The sequence below is a fragment of the Rhinatrema bivittatum genome, chromosome 6 (genome assembly GCF_901001135.1).
Source record: "Rhinatrema bivittatum chromosome 6, aRhiBiv1.1, whole genome shotgun sequence".
Lineage (NCBI taxonomy): Eukaryota > Metazoa > Chordata > Amphibia > Gymnophiona > Rhinatrematidae > Rhinatrema > Rhinatrema bivittatum.
Genome location: NC_042620.1, coordinates 17,642,458 through 17,657,616, shown reverse-complemented (window position 1 = coordinate 17,657,616; position 15,159 = coordinate 17,642,458). Strand labels below are relative to the sequence as shown.

At 47.9% G+C, this 15,159-nt stretch overlaps 1 long non-coding RNA gene across 1 annotated transcript; it reads right to left on the bottom strand.

Moving 5' to 3' along the window:
- Positions 1–1,571: 1,571 nt before the first annotated feature.
- Positions 1,572–14,940, bottom strand: LOC115093332. Its single transcript, XR_003857295.1, has 3 exons — positions 14,709–14,940; positions 2,000–2,115; positions 1,572–1,732 (listed from the first exon to the last, which is right to left on the bottom strand). It is a non-coding gene; the product is annotated as an uncharacterized LOC115093332 (long non-coding RNA).
- Between the last annotated feature and the right edge of the window lie 219 nt (positions 14,941–15,159).

Sequence of the window (15,159 nt, the reverse complement as noted above, 5' to 3'; positions counted from 1 at the left end):
GTTCATAGAAACATAGAAATGACGGCAGAAGAAGACCAAACGGCCCATCCAGTCTGCCCAGCAAGCTTTCACACTTATTTTCTCATACTTATCTGTTACTCCGACCGCTGAGTTCAGGGCCCTTATTGGTAACTTTTTGGTTCTAATTTCCTTCCACCCCCGCCACTGATGCAGAGAGCAGTGTTGGAGCTGCATCAAAGTGAAGAATAAGGCTTAATGTTTGAAGGTAGTAACCGTCGTATTGAGCAAGTTACCCCGATGTTTGTATACTCATACTGCTCGGATCAATACCTTGTTAGATGTTGGCTGGATGTAAATCCTATTTCTTCATTCCCCCTGCCATTGAAGCAGTGAGCTGCGCTGGATATGTATTGAAAGTGAAGTATCAGGCTTAATTGATTCGGGGTAGTAACCGCCGTAACAAGCAAGCTACTCCCACGTTTATTTGTTTAACCAGACTGTGCAAAATCCAATATCCAATGTCCCAGAGAGAACTAGGATGATGAACTCCAAAGTTTTTTATATTATGCACTTAATCCATGCTAAGAGAGGGCGCCGTCATTATTTTGATCAGGGTTAACGCCAAACATGCCCGCTGATGAAGGGATCCAGGGACCTCCTTGCTCCTGTTCTTCAATGACCCTCCTGATGCTGCAGCATTTCGGCACCACCGTGCCTGTATCAGGGGAGTCGCATTTAAACCGAAAAGATATATATTGCAGATCCACATCGAGAAACTCTTAATACATTACCCCAATCATCAAACTTCCCACAAAACACACCACTCCCCTTTATAACGGAACACTCACCATAAATTCAACATAGCAAGCACGCACCCCATACAACACACATCCACAGCCACCGTTTTTAAAACCTCCCTTTTAACCAATAGTAAGGCACAAAAAGTGCCTTACTATTGGTTAAAAGTAAGCACTTCAAAGGGGCGTGGGATAAACACTGTGGATCCATCAGGTCTAGAGGACGTGTATAAAGAGCAGGCAGCAAAACACTGCACGGAGCGGCAGTAGCCACAGAGGCATTCACGGAGCGGGATGCCAGTGGCCAGTGGTTGGTGTTCCACCTTCACGGAGCGGAAGGATGGAGGGCTGCCATCTCCAAATTAAAAAAAGAAAAAAAACAAAAAACAGGGATGGGTTCATGGGCTATAGGTATTACCAATTATTAGGCTTATTCAATTACCAATTATTAGGCATTTCAATATTAGATGATAGTTAATGTGACCTTCAAGGCATACTTCACTTTCAATGCATATCCAGCATAGCTCTCTGCTTCAACGGCAGGGGAGAAGTAAAACTAATACTTCACGCATATCTCTGCTTCAACGGCAGAGAGCTATGCTGCTGCTTAACCAACTAATCAAACTTAATATTTCACTTGGCTGCAGCTCCATCCCTGCTCTCTACATTAATGGTGGGGGTGGAAGGGAAATAGAACCAAAGGTTACTAAGAGCCAAGAGAAACAGATAAGTATGAGAAAAAAGTGTGAAGCTTGCTGGGCAGACTGGATGGACCGATTGGTCTTCTTCTGCCGTCATTTCTATGTTTCTTTGTTTCTATAAAATGCTGCTGCATGAGGTAACTCCGCCCCTGCTCATTTAAAAAAAGACGTGAAAGGATACAGGCTTCCACCCTGTCATGGTTTTTGGAAACGAACTGAAAGGACCAAATGGAGAACAGGACCGGCTCTTGCTGTCTGTATCTATGGCCAACCCTGAAGGAAACAGAAAAAAAAAAATTAAATTTGTTTACTATAGAAAGTGTTTGCACTGTAGAAGAGTTTATTAAAGAATCGGCATATTAGCATTATTGATTGTTGTATACTGTTCTGGATTGGTCTAGGTAACCCTCTTAAAGGGGCCAGGTTATATCAGCACCTCAGGGGCAGGCAAAAAAAAAAAAAGAAATCAAAATAAAACAAAACTAAGATAGATTAAAATAAAGGCAAGGGGAGAGGTGACAAGCAGCAGAGGGTACTTACCAAGCTCCTGCAGGGACAGGATGCACAGCCCCTTCCCCGGGGACTGATAGAGGGGCATGGGAGCAGAGCACAGCAGGGACAGCAGCAAGGGATGCTGGGATAGCCCTTCTGCTCGGCTGTAAGGAGAGAAGAGTGAATCCCGGTAAATAAATCCATTATTTATTTATTTATTTATTTATTTAAAGATTTATTTTTTTTATATATATACCGGAGCACGTTAAAAACATCACCCCGGTTCACATTATAACATAACATAGCAACAAGCTTTACAATAGTTTAATGTCAAGCAAACAGGAAGAAATCTTTGGATAAGTCAATTAAAGAAAGGTGACTAAATATTAACTCTTAAAATGAGGGAAGGAAGAAGAGGTGGCTCCAGGGAAAAATAGTTTAAAAATAAATCTTTGGGCCAAACTGGCCGGTGCTATCCCCATCACTTGTGCAAGGCTGGTTTGGAACGTTTATTTTGTCAGGGAAAGCCCCTGTCTAAGCAGGAATCCAGTCCTGGGTTTCCTGCAGGCACCCTGTATGTGTATTGTGGAGGCTAGCCTTGCGACTTTTGTCAGTGATATGTCTAGTGTAGAAGCACTAAAAAGGAAGGTGACTAGCCCCTGGAGCCTTGTTTCGGGACAGCGCAGCTATTTTAAAATCTAAGGTAAATTAAAAAGAACTAACTGACCCCTCTGTTCTTTCATCAGGAAGGCTGAGAGTGGCAGTACCAGGAAAAGTAATGGTTTTTAAAAGCGGCACTATTTTATAGTGACATCAGTGGAGCAAGATTTTGCTCTGGATGAAATAGATTTTCCATGTGGGGAATTGAGCAGAAGGTTGGAGGCTTTTGTAGAAGGCATCGGTTCTGTCAAGCCCCAAAAGCATTTGTGGTGGAGCCAGACTGCACCAGAGGGGATCAGCAACAGGAATCAGTAACACTGCTGTTACCGAGTTACCGTGTGTCCCTGGGAGATTTGAAAGAGAAAATGAAAAGAGAAATAAAAAAGAAGTTTTGATTCCAGATCCCAGGGAGACTCCTGTGCCCTACAGGTCAAGAAAAGGAGGGACGGGGTAATTAATAGTATTTATTTATTTATTGCTTTTTATATACCGACATTCGATCTGAGATATCACATCGGTTTACATTCAGGTGCTGTAAAGAAACTGAACAGCAAGGCTGGCATTTTTTTGTCCTATTTAGAGGGGAGTGGGAATTTTTTTGTTTGAAAAGTAACTACTGTTATCCTGAAATTAAAGCAGGGATTTCTTGATGATCATTTATTTTCTTTAGCTACATTAAAACAGTTTCCCCAAGCCACCAGACAGTCGCAGTAGAAAGACTTCTAGTTTGTGGACGATAACTCGGTGCCAGGGAGGAAGTCTTTGTTTTCGAGTTGATTATACAGGCCGATACAGTAAGGAGCGGTAGGAAGAGCTGCATTAGTGCCCGGCGCACCCGCGGTTGCCGCACGCACAGTCCGGCTCACCTACCGCTCGATACTGTATGTAAATAGCATGCAAATGCAAGCCGCGTCCAAGAAGCATCCGTGAAGCGTTAGGCCTGCGCAACCCATTTTACTGTATGGAGCGCTATACAGTATCCTGAGTGCGCTGGCCTAACGCTTCATGGACACGCTGGTATCTGTCATTTCAAATGACATTTGAAATGACAGGTACCAGGAAGTGGACGGTTCTCCTACGCTTGAGATTGCCAGTCCTCTCTCCCCTCCTCCCGAAGCAAGGCGGGAAAACCAGCCCCTGTGCATGCAATTGGGCCGCTCAAGACGTGACGTCACATGTCGTGACGCCAAACGTCGTGACATCACGCCTTGAGCGGCCCAATTGCACGCACAGGGGCCGCTTTCGCCCGTGCAGGCATCCATCTTCATCTCCGGGAGGCAGGGGAGCCGCGGTCCGTCTCCGCCGATGTCCGTCTCCGGAGGAGGGCTGCAAAAAAAGTAAGTCATTGCTTTACACTGCCAGTTCTCTCTCCCCTCCTCCCGGAGCAAGGCTGCTTTACGCGCCTTGCTTCAGGAGGAGGGGAGAGAGGACTGGCAATCCCGAGCGTAGGAGAACCGTCCACTTCGTTGCTACTTTTTTTTTTTTTTCGCTTTTTTCCGCTTTCGTTGCTTCGGGAGGAGGGGAGAGGACTGGGGCTGCCCCGGAGACCAGCACCCATTGACGCGGCCAGGGCAGGTGAGCGGGGGCTGGGGGAAAGTTTGCCGCCTACCCTTACCCCTGCCTCTAACGCAGGGGTAAGGGTAGGCGGTAAGTTAGCAGGTTAAACACGCGGCAAAACGGCAGGGTAAAAAAGCGATAGTCAGGGCGCGTTACTGTATGGGAGGGAATAGCTAATTCGATCGTTTACATCTGATATACATGCCGCGTGCGGAAGGGGTTACCCGGTGATTTAAAGAGGCGGTAAGAATCGGTTAAAGGGGACAGTGTATCGCAGGAAGGGCTAACGCGGCCGGAAAGTGAGTAGAAAGCGGGTTAGGAGCGGGGTAACCGCGGCCCCACTTTACTGTATTGACCTGATAGTTAGGTAGTATGTCTCCCCTCCGGAGGTGGACACCAACAGAGGAAGTATGGATGCCCTGCGCCCTCAGGACCCAGCGCCTGGAGAAGACGGTGGCGGTACCAGAGAGCATTGCATCAGAGATTGCATCGCAACGGACTGTGCTGGGATTCCAAATTGCGTGCCCGCAGCTACGAAAATCACACCTTAGGTCTGGCCAGACTAGCAAGCCGAGCTCAATAGGAAAGTGACACAAAGGCACAGACAGCACAAAGTGAACAGCAAACACAAAAGACAAAAAGAAAAAAAGGTTTCTTCCCATAGGAGGGACTCTTTGGTTTTTAGAAGAGCCTGGAAAGAGAAAAAGTACCCACAGTTTCTTATGATAAAGATCTGAAGGTTAAACAGTAAACACAGAGTAAAGTGAAGACCAACACACAAAAGAATAAAAGTAATGCTTATCTGAGCTGGAGATGAATCCAGCAGAAGGTTCTTGGAATCAAGTGAACAGAATTGTTAATATTGCTTTTTTTGCACTGCTACCAGAAAAGAAACATTTGGAAAGTATTTGCAGTTTCTGATTGTTGCCTAATTGTCTCCAGTTAACAAAAAGATTTTTCTTCAAATACTATTCCAGAGGTGCATGCTAAAGAGCTTGAATACTTGTATTGTTTGCTACCAGATCAATTCTAATCCTTTTTCTTTTTGGTAAAAATAAGCTTGTTCAACTTGCTCCTCAGCAATTGTTTATGTCCGAGATACTTCAGCTAACATCCTCCCTGGGGGCGGTTTCCCTAAATTTCAACCCTGCTTCCCCCTCCCTGCCCCGGACCCCATTCCTGAGCAGGAGACCCCAGTAGGGAAGAGGGCATCGAACAGCCCACCCTCTGAGGTGCCATCGAGAGGCCTTGCAACCCAGCAGCTTTTAGTAGCCCACCAGCCTCGGCCGCGACAGCGGGAGAAGGTCTCTGCCAAGGGAGGGCGCTGTTTGGATGAGGAGCAGAAAATCCAGTCTCCCTGTGCTCCGCAGTCTCCCTGTGCTCTGCTGTAGAAGTTGAGATGGCAGAGACCCCCAAAAGTAGATTCACGTTGATATCAGGTTCGCAAAGTCGTTCTTCAGTCAACATTTTTCACAGCCTTAAGCCGAGGCGTCCAAAGCTTAACAAATGTAATTTTGAAGAGAAGAAGGTGGCATTACGAAATTGCAATGTCCATGCGTAGAGCGTGGGACTTCAGAAACTAGAGGGACAAAAGGATTCAGGTGCTCAGAGTGCCTGCCAGTAGCTTTTGTGTCATTTGTGCTATTGCCCGGGCTCAGTTGGGCACAATTCATCCAAAATGCTTTTGAAAGGAAAAGGGTAAACACTGGGAGATATTTTTTCAGCTGTCCTAACAGCACCTGAAATAGATATTTGAGCCGTGTAGTGGGAGGGGGTCTCCGTAGATATCCATTAATGCCCTTCACTCTGCCCGTAGGGTTGCTAACTGGCTCCAGATTTTCAGGACAGGTTGATCCGGTCCTGGTTTTACCCCATTGCATGCTGGGTCTTTCTCTGATTTCCCTCTTGCATTCCCTAACAAAAGCAAGACTATAAGTCCCTGCATGCAGGGGAGTAAAACCAGGATTGGATCAACCTGTCCTGAAAATCTGGAGCAGTTGGTAACCCTATCTACCGGTAGACCTGCTCCATAGGACTGGGTCACTAGCATTTGAACCCATCTTTTATGCCCCTCCAGGAGCCCTCTTCGTCAAATTCATCTTAGGGAGGTCCAGCTTTGGTGGCTGTCACCACCTCACAGCTCCAGGCTGATTGTAGGAGCTTCTCTGTTCTGTCTAATTCCTTTCCATGATTTGTCTCCTAACCTTTCTCTTTCTTTAATCCTACCTCTTCTCCTGCTTCACCTGAAGGGGGTTTCCTTCCCCAGTCTCAGAGCCCCCTCCTCCCTTTTCCCAGCAAACCTCCAGCATTAGACCCTCCCATCACTTAGCTAGCCTCCAGCCTCAGGACCTGCCCCAGCCTCCAGCCTCAGGACCCTGCCCCAGCCTCCAGCCTCAGGACCTGCCCCAGCCTCCAGCCTCAGGACTTGCCCCATTCTTAAAGCCTCGGCTCAACAACCTCCCCCCCCCTTCCTTATCTGCCTGCAGGCTGGCTTGCTTTCTTCGTGGGAAGTGCTCCTGCTGGTGGCACTACACGATGTACCTCATGTTGTTAAGCGTGCCGTCCGTGGCAGACCTGCGGCACGGCCCCCTCACCTCTCTTCAACAACTCCAATGCCTGGTCCCTCATCTCTGGTAACGGGGGGCCTTCGGCTCCATCCTCGGGCCACCCCTGGTGCCTCTGGTTCAGCTACAGACCCTGGTGTCTCCAGTCCAGCTACTGCTCCAATTGTTTCTCTCCGGGTCTCTCCCCGTGGCCCACGGAGAGACGCCGCCATTCCGCACCGCGCCCCTCCCTAGGCGCTCGTGCTTCACTGCTCCTTAAGAAGGGCCTGCGGCGGGAACCAGGCCTTGGCCCCAGATGATGATGTCAGCAGAGCCACCGGTACTTAAGCCCAGGTTCCGCTCCCTAGCTTTGCAACAGATCTCCTCGCTGGTCGAGTACTCGTTGCCTCCTGAAGGTTCTCTCCGCATTCTAGTGTTCCTGTTCTTCGAGTGTTCCTTCTTCCTAGTTTCCTGGTTCCTGTGTTTCTACTATTTGATCTCCCTTGAATTGACTACACGGACTTTGACTCTGCATTGCCTGACTACTTCGTTGCCTCTCTCCAGACCCAGACCTCTGCATTGCCTGACTACTCCGTTGCCTCTCTCCAGACCCAGACCTCTGCATTGCCTGACTACTTCGTTGCCTCTCTCCAGACCCAGACCCCTGCATTGCCTGACTACTCCGTTGCCTCTCTCCAGATCCAGACCTCTGCATTGCCTGACTACTTCGTTGCCTCTCTCCAGATCCAGACCTCTTCATTGCCTGACTACTCTGTTGCCTCTCTCCAGACCCAGACCTCTGCATTGCCCGACTACTCCGTTGCCTCTCTCCAGACCCAGACCTCTGCTTTGCCTGACTACTTTGTTGCCTCTCTCCAGATCCAGACCTCTGCTTTGCCTGACTACTTCGTTGCCTCTCTCCAGATCCAGACCTCTGCTTTGCCTGACTACTTCGTTGCCTCTCTCCAGACCCAGACCTCTGCTTTGCCTGACTACTTCGTTGCCTCTCTCCAGATCCAGACCTCTGCATTGCCTGACTACTTTGTTGCCTCTCTCCAGATCCAGACCTCTGCATTGCCTGACTACTCTGTTGCCTCTCTCCAGATCCAGACCTCTGCATTGCCTGACTACTTCGTTGCCTCTCTCCAGATCCAGACCTCTGCTTTGTCTGACTACTCCGTTGCCTCTCTCCAGATCCAGACCTCTGCATTGCCTGACTACTTTGTTGCCTCTCTCCAGACCCAGACCTCTGCATCGCCTGACTACTTCGTTGCCTCTCTCCAGACCCAGACCTCTGCATTGCCTGACTACTTTGTTGCCTCTCTCCAGATCCAGACCTCTACATTGCCTGACTACTCTATTTCCTCTCTCCAGTCCCGGATCTTTGCTTCGCCTGACCACGTTCGTCTGTCTCCTTGCCTGGACTCTAGCCTTGCTTGCCATCGCTTCCAGATTGCCACCAGCCCCGATTCAAGCTTGCCACGTGATGCCTCTTCAGTCTTTGTCCTGGACCTGGCCGATTCAGGCTTCGGCCTGCTCTTGCTCGGGCGCCCCTTGTCTGACTGTGTTCCTTTTGTGCCTGGGTCTCCGGGACCCTACCTCGTCCAGTATAAACTGTACCTATTTCCTGTTGCTGTCTCTGGGCTGTCTCCAACTCTCTCATCTACGACAACATATGGAGGCCCACCTAAGTTCAGCCGGCCCCGGCACCCAAAGACTCAACCCGCTGGGAACATGGGCTGGTATTGGTGAAGCGCCAGCCAGCCTCCATCCTACAGCCCACTCTGCCTGCCGATGGTGGGGACCCGTAGGATCCTTCCTACGGGTTGCGTCAACCCCACCTCAGCCCAAGGGTCCACCTCCGGTGCAACACATGTCTCACACTAGTCTCACGAGACATGAGGATCAGCATGAGAATACAGGCACCCATGCAAGTGCCTGTATTCTCGCACCAATCCGTACGTCTCGCTAGACCAGTGTGAGACATGCCGAGGACCATAGTAGCATTTCCTGTTCAGCAGAAAAGTGGTAGGGCCAGGGCCCATGTGGCCCACCCTGTTCCGAAACCTATGGTTTGCAATATTTATTGCCCGGTTTGAAATGGCGGAAGGTGGATTGAGTTTAAGATTTTGAAGCTGCGGACACCGTAATGGCAGGCAATGGCTCTAACTGTGATGGAGGAAGTAGAGAATCGGGCAAATTGGCAAAATCGTTTTTGACAAGACAAGTCACATTTTCCTGAGCAAGGGATAAATAAACTGATTTTTCTGGTTAATTGGCACTAATATTTGTATCTCAGTGTTGAGAAATTGATGGTGCCAACATAGATGTAGTACCTTCGCTTGTCAACGGCGATGGGAAAAACTCTGCAACAGTGATGGCATCAAAGGAGTTTTCTATGAGCCAATGTGCTGCCAGCACCTCCAGGTTCTGCTTTGTCTCCTCAATTCTTTGGCACCAAAGAGCAGAAGGGAATGGCACTTGTGCTAAGACTTCTCCAAGTCAAGGCTCCAGAATCTCCGCCTTATGCCTTCCTACGTCGACGGTACCCACATGTCACCACGAGAGCCTGCTCTCTCTCCAGCACTCTCTAGAATCCTATCCGGGCAGTGCGTGAAGTCCTCTACCTTCACACCAGGCAGGCCAAGTCACTAAGCAAAGGAAAACCACGATGCCTGGGATAACCTACCAGCAGAGGCGGAGGATAGCATCTGAACAAATTATAAAGGGCCAAAAAAGAGCAACTCCTCCCCAGATATATCAATAATTGAAAAATGCAGAGGGAAACAATAATTCTCCCAAAAATTAAAACAAAATTTTTTTTGAAAAAACAATTTTTAGAGGAGAACATAAGAAAATGCCATACTGGGTCAGACCAAGGGTCCATCAAGCCTAGCATCCTGTTTCCAACCTGGCAAGTACCCCAAAACTAAGCCTATTCCATGTTACCATTGCTAATGGCAGTGGCTATTCTCTAAGTGAACTTAATAGCAGGTAATGGACTTCTCCTCCAAGAACTTATCCAATCCCTTTTTAAACCCAGCTACACTAACTGCACTAATCACATCCTCTGGCAATAAATTCCAGAGTTTAATTGTGCGTTGAGTAAAAAAGAACTTTCTCCAATTAGTTTTAAATGTGCCCCATGCTAACTTCATGGAGTGCCCCCTAGTCTTTCTACTATCCGAAAGAGTAAATAACCGATTCACATCTACCCGTTCTAGACCTCTCATGATTTTAAACACCTCTATCATATCCCCCCTCAGCCGTCTCTTCTCCAAGCTGAAAAGTGCCTAATTATAATCCACTATCTCTCACCCGCAACGGGCCTCAGGCAGTAACAGCCCCACCGGCTCTACAGTTCTAATCATTTACCATCTCCCTCTTAACATGTTTTATTTTTAATATCTATACAAAATCGTACATCTTTGTTAACAATCTAACCATTTCATCTTATACCTTGCGTTCGATACCCATAACCCACATTAAAAACTACCACGTACTTAGCTCCAATCGTAGTGGAAATATTCCACTCATGCTGTTAGAAAGCTGAGCAGTGCTCCATACACTCTCTCCCCCCCCCCCCCCCCCCCCCCTTATCCTTCCAGCACTCTGCCACAGAGCAACACAGGCAGACAGAGACGGGGAAAATAACTGAAGCAACTGGCAAAGGATGGCACAAAAAGGTGCTTTCACAGTACACACACCCCTATCACACTGCCCCGCCATGCACCCACCGACACCCACACAAGTTCCCACACATACCTACAGAATCATTACCACAGCCCCCACATATTTCTACACACCCTACCACATCAGCACCCCAACTATATATACAAGCACTACACAAACATACACATCTCATACCCACATAAACCCACTGTCACCCACACGCTCTTCCCATTCCCTCCACCCCCTTACAAACACTGCTACACACATAGCCACACATCCACTCACCACATACATTCCCAGCACCCACACCTCACGCACAACACCCTTATTACACACATTTCCACACATTCACACAGTACCATTCACACAGCCCCCAACATACTTCTACACACCCTGCTACATCAGCACCCCGCCTATATATACAATCACTACATAAACATACACACAAACACATCTCATCCCCACATAAACCCACTGCCACCCGAATGCTCTTCCCACACCCTTCACCTCACACAAACACTGCTACACACATACCCACACATCCACTCACCACATACATTCTTAATACCCACACCACACACATACACCTCTCACACACATTTCCAACAAACCACACACATACAAACACCCCCATACAAACACATGCACAACACACAACCATCCCCACCCCACCTTCTCCTGCATCTACTACATCCCACTCCCTCACGACATAAACACATGGTTAAAAGGGGAGGTGAAAGAAGCTATTTTAGCCAAAAGATCTTCATTCAAAAATTGGAAGAAGGATCCAACAGAAGAAAATAGGACAAAGCATAAACATTGGCAAGTTAAATGTAAGACATTGATAAGACAGGCTAAGAGAGAATTTGAAAAGAAGTTGGCTGTAGAGGCAAAAACTCTCAGTAAAAACTTTTTTAAATATATCCGAAGCAGAAAGCCTGTGAGGGAGTCAGTTGGACCGTTAGATGATCGAGGGGTTAAAGGGGCACTTAGAGAAGATAAGGCCATCGCGGAAAGATTAAATGATTTCTTTGCTTCGGTGTTTACTGAAGAGGATGTTGGGGAGGTACCCGTAATGGAGAAGGTTTTCATGGGTAATGATTCAGATGGACTGAATCAAATCACGGTGAACCTAGAAGATGTGGTAGGCCTGATTGACAAACTGAAGAGTAGTAAATCACCTGGACCGGATGGTATACACCCCAGAGTTCTGAAGGAACTAAAAAATGAAATTTCAGACCTATTAGTAAAAATTTGTAACTTATCATTAAAATCATCCATTGTACCTGAAGACTGGAGGATAGCAAATGTAACCCCAATATTTAAAAAGGGCTCCAGGGGCGATCCGGGAAACTACAGACCGGTTAGCCTGACTTCAGTGCCAGGAAAAATAGTGAAAAGTGTTATAAACATCAAAATCACAGAACATATAGAAAGACATGGTTTAATGGAACAAAGTCAGCATGGCTTTACCCAGGGCAAGTCTTGCCTCACAAATCTGCTTCACTTTTTTGAAGGAGTTAATAAACATGTGGATAAAGGTGAACCGGTAGATATAGTATACTTGGATTTTCAGAAGGCGTTTGACAAAGTTCCTCATGAGAGGCTTCTAGGAAAAGTAAAAAGTCATGGGATAGGTGGCGATGTCCTTTCGTGGATTGCAAACTGGCTAAAAGACAGGAAACAGAGAGTAGGATTAAATGGGCAATTTTCTCAGTGGAAGGGAGTGGACAGTGGAGTACCTCAGGGTTCTGTGTTGGGACCCTTACTGTTCAATATATTTATAAATGATCTGGAAAGAAATACGACGAGTGAGATAATCAAATTTGCAGATGACACAAAATTGTGCAGAGTAGTTAAATCACAAGCAGATTGTGATAAATTGCAGGAAGACCTTGTGAGACTGGAAAATTGGGCATCCAAATGGCAGATGAAATTTAATGTGGATAAGTGCAAGGTGATGCATATAGGGAAAAATAACCCATGCTATAATTACACGATGTTGGGTTCCATATTAGGTGCTACAACCCAAGAAAGAGATCTAGGTGTCATAGTGGATAACACATTGAAATCGTCGGTTCAGTGTGCTGCGGCAGTCAAAAAAGCAAACAGAATGTTGGGAATTATTAGAAAAGGAATGATGAATAAAACGGAAAATGTCATAATGCCTCTGTATCGCTCCATGGTGAGACCGCACCTTGAATACTGTGTACAATTCTGGTCGCCGCATCTCAAAAAGATATAATTGCGATGGAGAAGGTACAGAGAAGGGCTACCAAAATGATAAGGGGAATGGAACAACTCCCCTATGAGGAAAGACTAAAGAGGTTAGGACTTTTCAGCTTGGAGAAGAGACGACTGAGGGGGGATATGATAGAGGTGTTTAAAATCATGAGAGGTCTAGAACGGGTAGATGTGAATCGGTTATTTACTCTTTCGGATAGTAGAAGGACTAGGGGACACTCCATGAAGTTAGCATGGGGCACATTTAAAACTAATCGGAGAAAGTTCTTTTTTACTCAACGCACAATTAAACTCTGGAATTTGTTGCCAGAGAATGTGGTTCGTGCAGTTAGTATAGCTGTGTTTAAAAAAGGATTGGATAAGTTCTTGGAGGAGAAGTCCATTACCTGCTATTAAGTTCACTTAGAGAATAGCCACTGCCATTAGCAATGGTTACATGGAATAGACTTAGTTTTTGGGTACTTGCCAGGTTCTTATGGCCTGGATTGGCCACTGTTGGAAACAGGATGCTGGGCTTGATGGACCCTTGGTCTGACCCAGTATGGCATTTTCTTATGTTCTTATGTTCTTATATATTCCTACTCCCCATACACACACACACTGTTGTGGGAGTCTCAGTTTTAGTGGACCCTTGGGCTGACCTGCTGGAGACTGGGAAAGATGGACAATGTCTCTAATGAACAGCAGGCCGGGAGGCAGATGTTCAGGCAGGACGTAGATGCTCTTCACCCTGGAAGCTGGTGCTCCCCCGGGAGGAGCCCGTAGGAGCCAAACCGCTGGGACTTAGACGGGTTGTGGATCAGGACAGGTAACTGGAACCAGACTAGAACAGTAGAGACACTGTAACTGGGCTCGGGTTCTGGAACCAGGCAGGAACTGAAGCAAGACTCGGGTTCTGGAACCAGGCAGGAACTGTAGCAGGACTCGGGTACTGGAACCAGGCAGAAACTGTAGCAGGACTCGGGTACTGGAACCAGGCAGGAACTGTAGCAGGACTCGGGTACTGGAACCAAGCAGGAACTGTAGTGGGACTTGAATACTGGAACCAGGCAGGAACTGTAGCAGGACTCGGGTACTGGAACCAAGCAGGAACTGTAGTGGGACTTGAATACTGGAACCAGGCAGGAACTGTAGCAGGTGAACAGGAACCAAGCAGGCTCTGCGGCAGGCAGGCAGGAACGGAGCGACGAAGCAAGGCGAGTCACCCCTGGGCACAGCGGAAGCGGGAACCGGGAGGTAAACCCGTTGCAAGGCAAAGACTGGATGGCCGCGGCCGGCTTATCAAGGCCACGGCGTCTGATGTCAGAAATTGGGCGGAGTCACCACTGGCGGGAAACAGTCTAGAAAAGCGCCCAAGTGGTGCGCGCGGGCGCGCGCCTAGGAGCAGGGCGTCCATGGGAGACCTCGCAGCGGCGCAGCCCCAGCGGGACGCCGCCAAACAGGCCGCAAGCTAGGCCTTTGGATGCGGGAGCAGGTCCGGGAGGGCCTGCCCGCGGTGCTCACGGCCAGAACCGCAACATACACTTACATATATTCACTCCAACACACACAGATAACACACACACACACTTCTACCCAGAATAGCCACCTCTACATCCTTCCAGAGACAGAAAATATAAATGACAGTTTCTCAATTCATCCCCTCCTCCACACACCCTCAATCATATACTTGCCCAAACCACACCCTTACACACACACACAATCACTCCACACACATCCAATACATAATTTCCACCTACACTCATACACTCAACATTCACTACTTACACACAGCCACACCTCTCCAAAAAACACATCCCACAACCCTCCACAAAGTCATTCACCTAAAAACATACAACCCCCCTTATATTCAGCCCTCCAAATACCTCATACACCCACCCACAGTACACTCACCCCTGTAGCCCCACATACACTCCTCCGCATCCACCCATCTACGCAACGCACAGACATCCCTCACAAACAACCTCCACTCGTGCCGTCTATCCCCCCATAGACCCACACCCATCCCTTCTACAAATCTGTGTTGGAAAGCTTTCCTGAAGCCACGCCTCTGGTTGCTATCCCTGCTCGTTAAATCATACCTGTCATTTGTCACACAACAGTTACCCTCCGTTTCTGATTGATATCTCACACAGGATTCTTCGGGCTAACGCTCCCATCCAAGGTTAGCATGAATGATGTAATACGTGAATCAGTGCGCTCTTTTTAGAATAAACCATTGGAGCCACCCCTGTCCTGCACATGGGAGGTCCTGGTGGTGGTGGTTGTGGGGTGTGAGTCACATTTACGAGGCCTTGTGGATGCTGGAATGAGCCCTCCATGGCAGGGGGAATCACAGAGTTGCTGTGCAAAGGCACACGCCACCCAGGGGGCTGGCGTTCTGAAGGCTCCGGGTTTATTGCTGAGCTGGAGCTGCTCCAGATATTTACAACAGAAAGAAAATGCAGTCATTGTTTTTGTTTTTGTTCTGGCTGGGTAGACGTCTCCTCTCTCCCAACTGCTCAGAGCAAAAGTGCTGGCCTCTTACCAAGA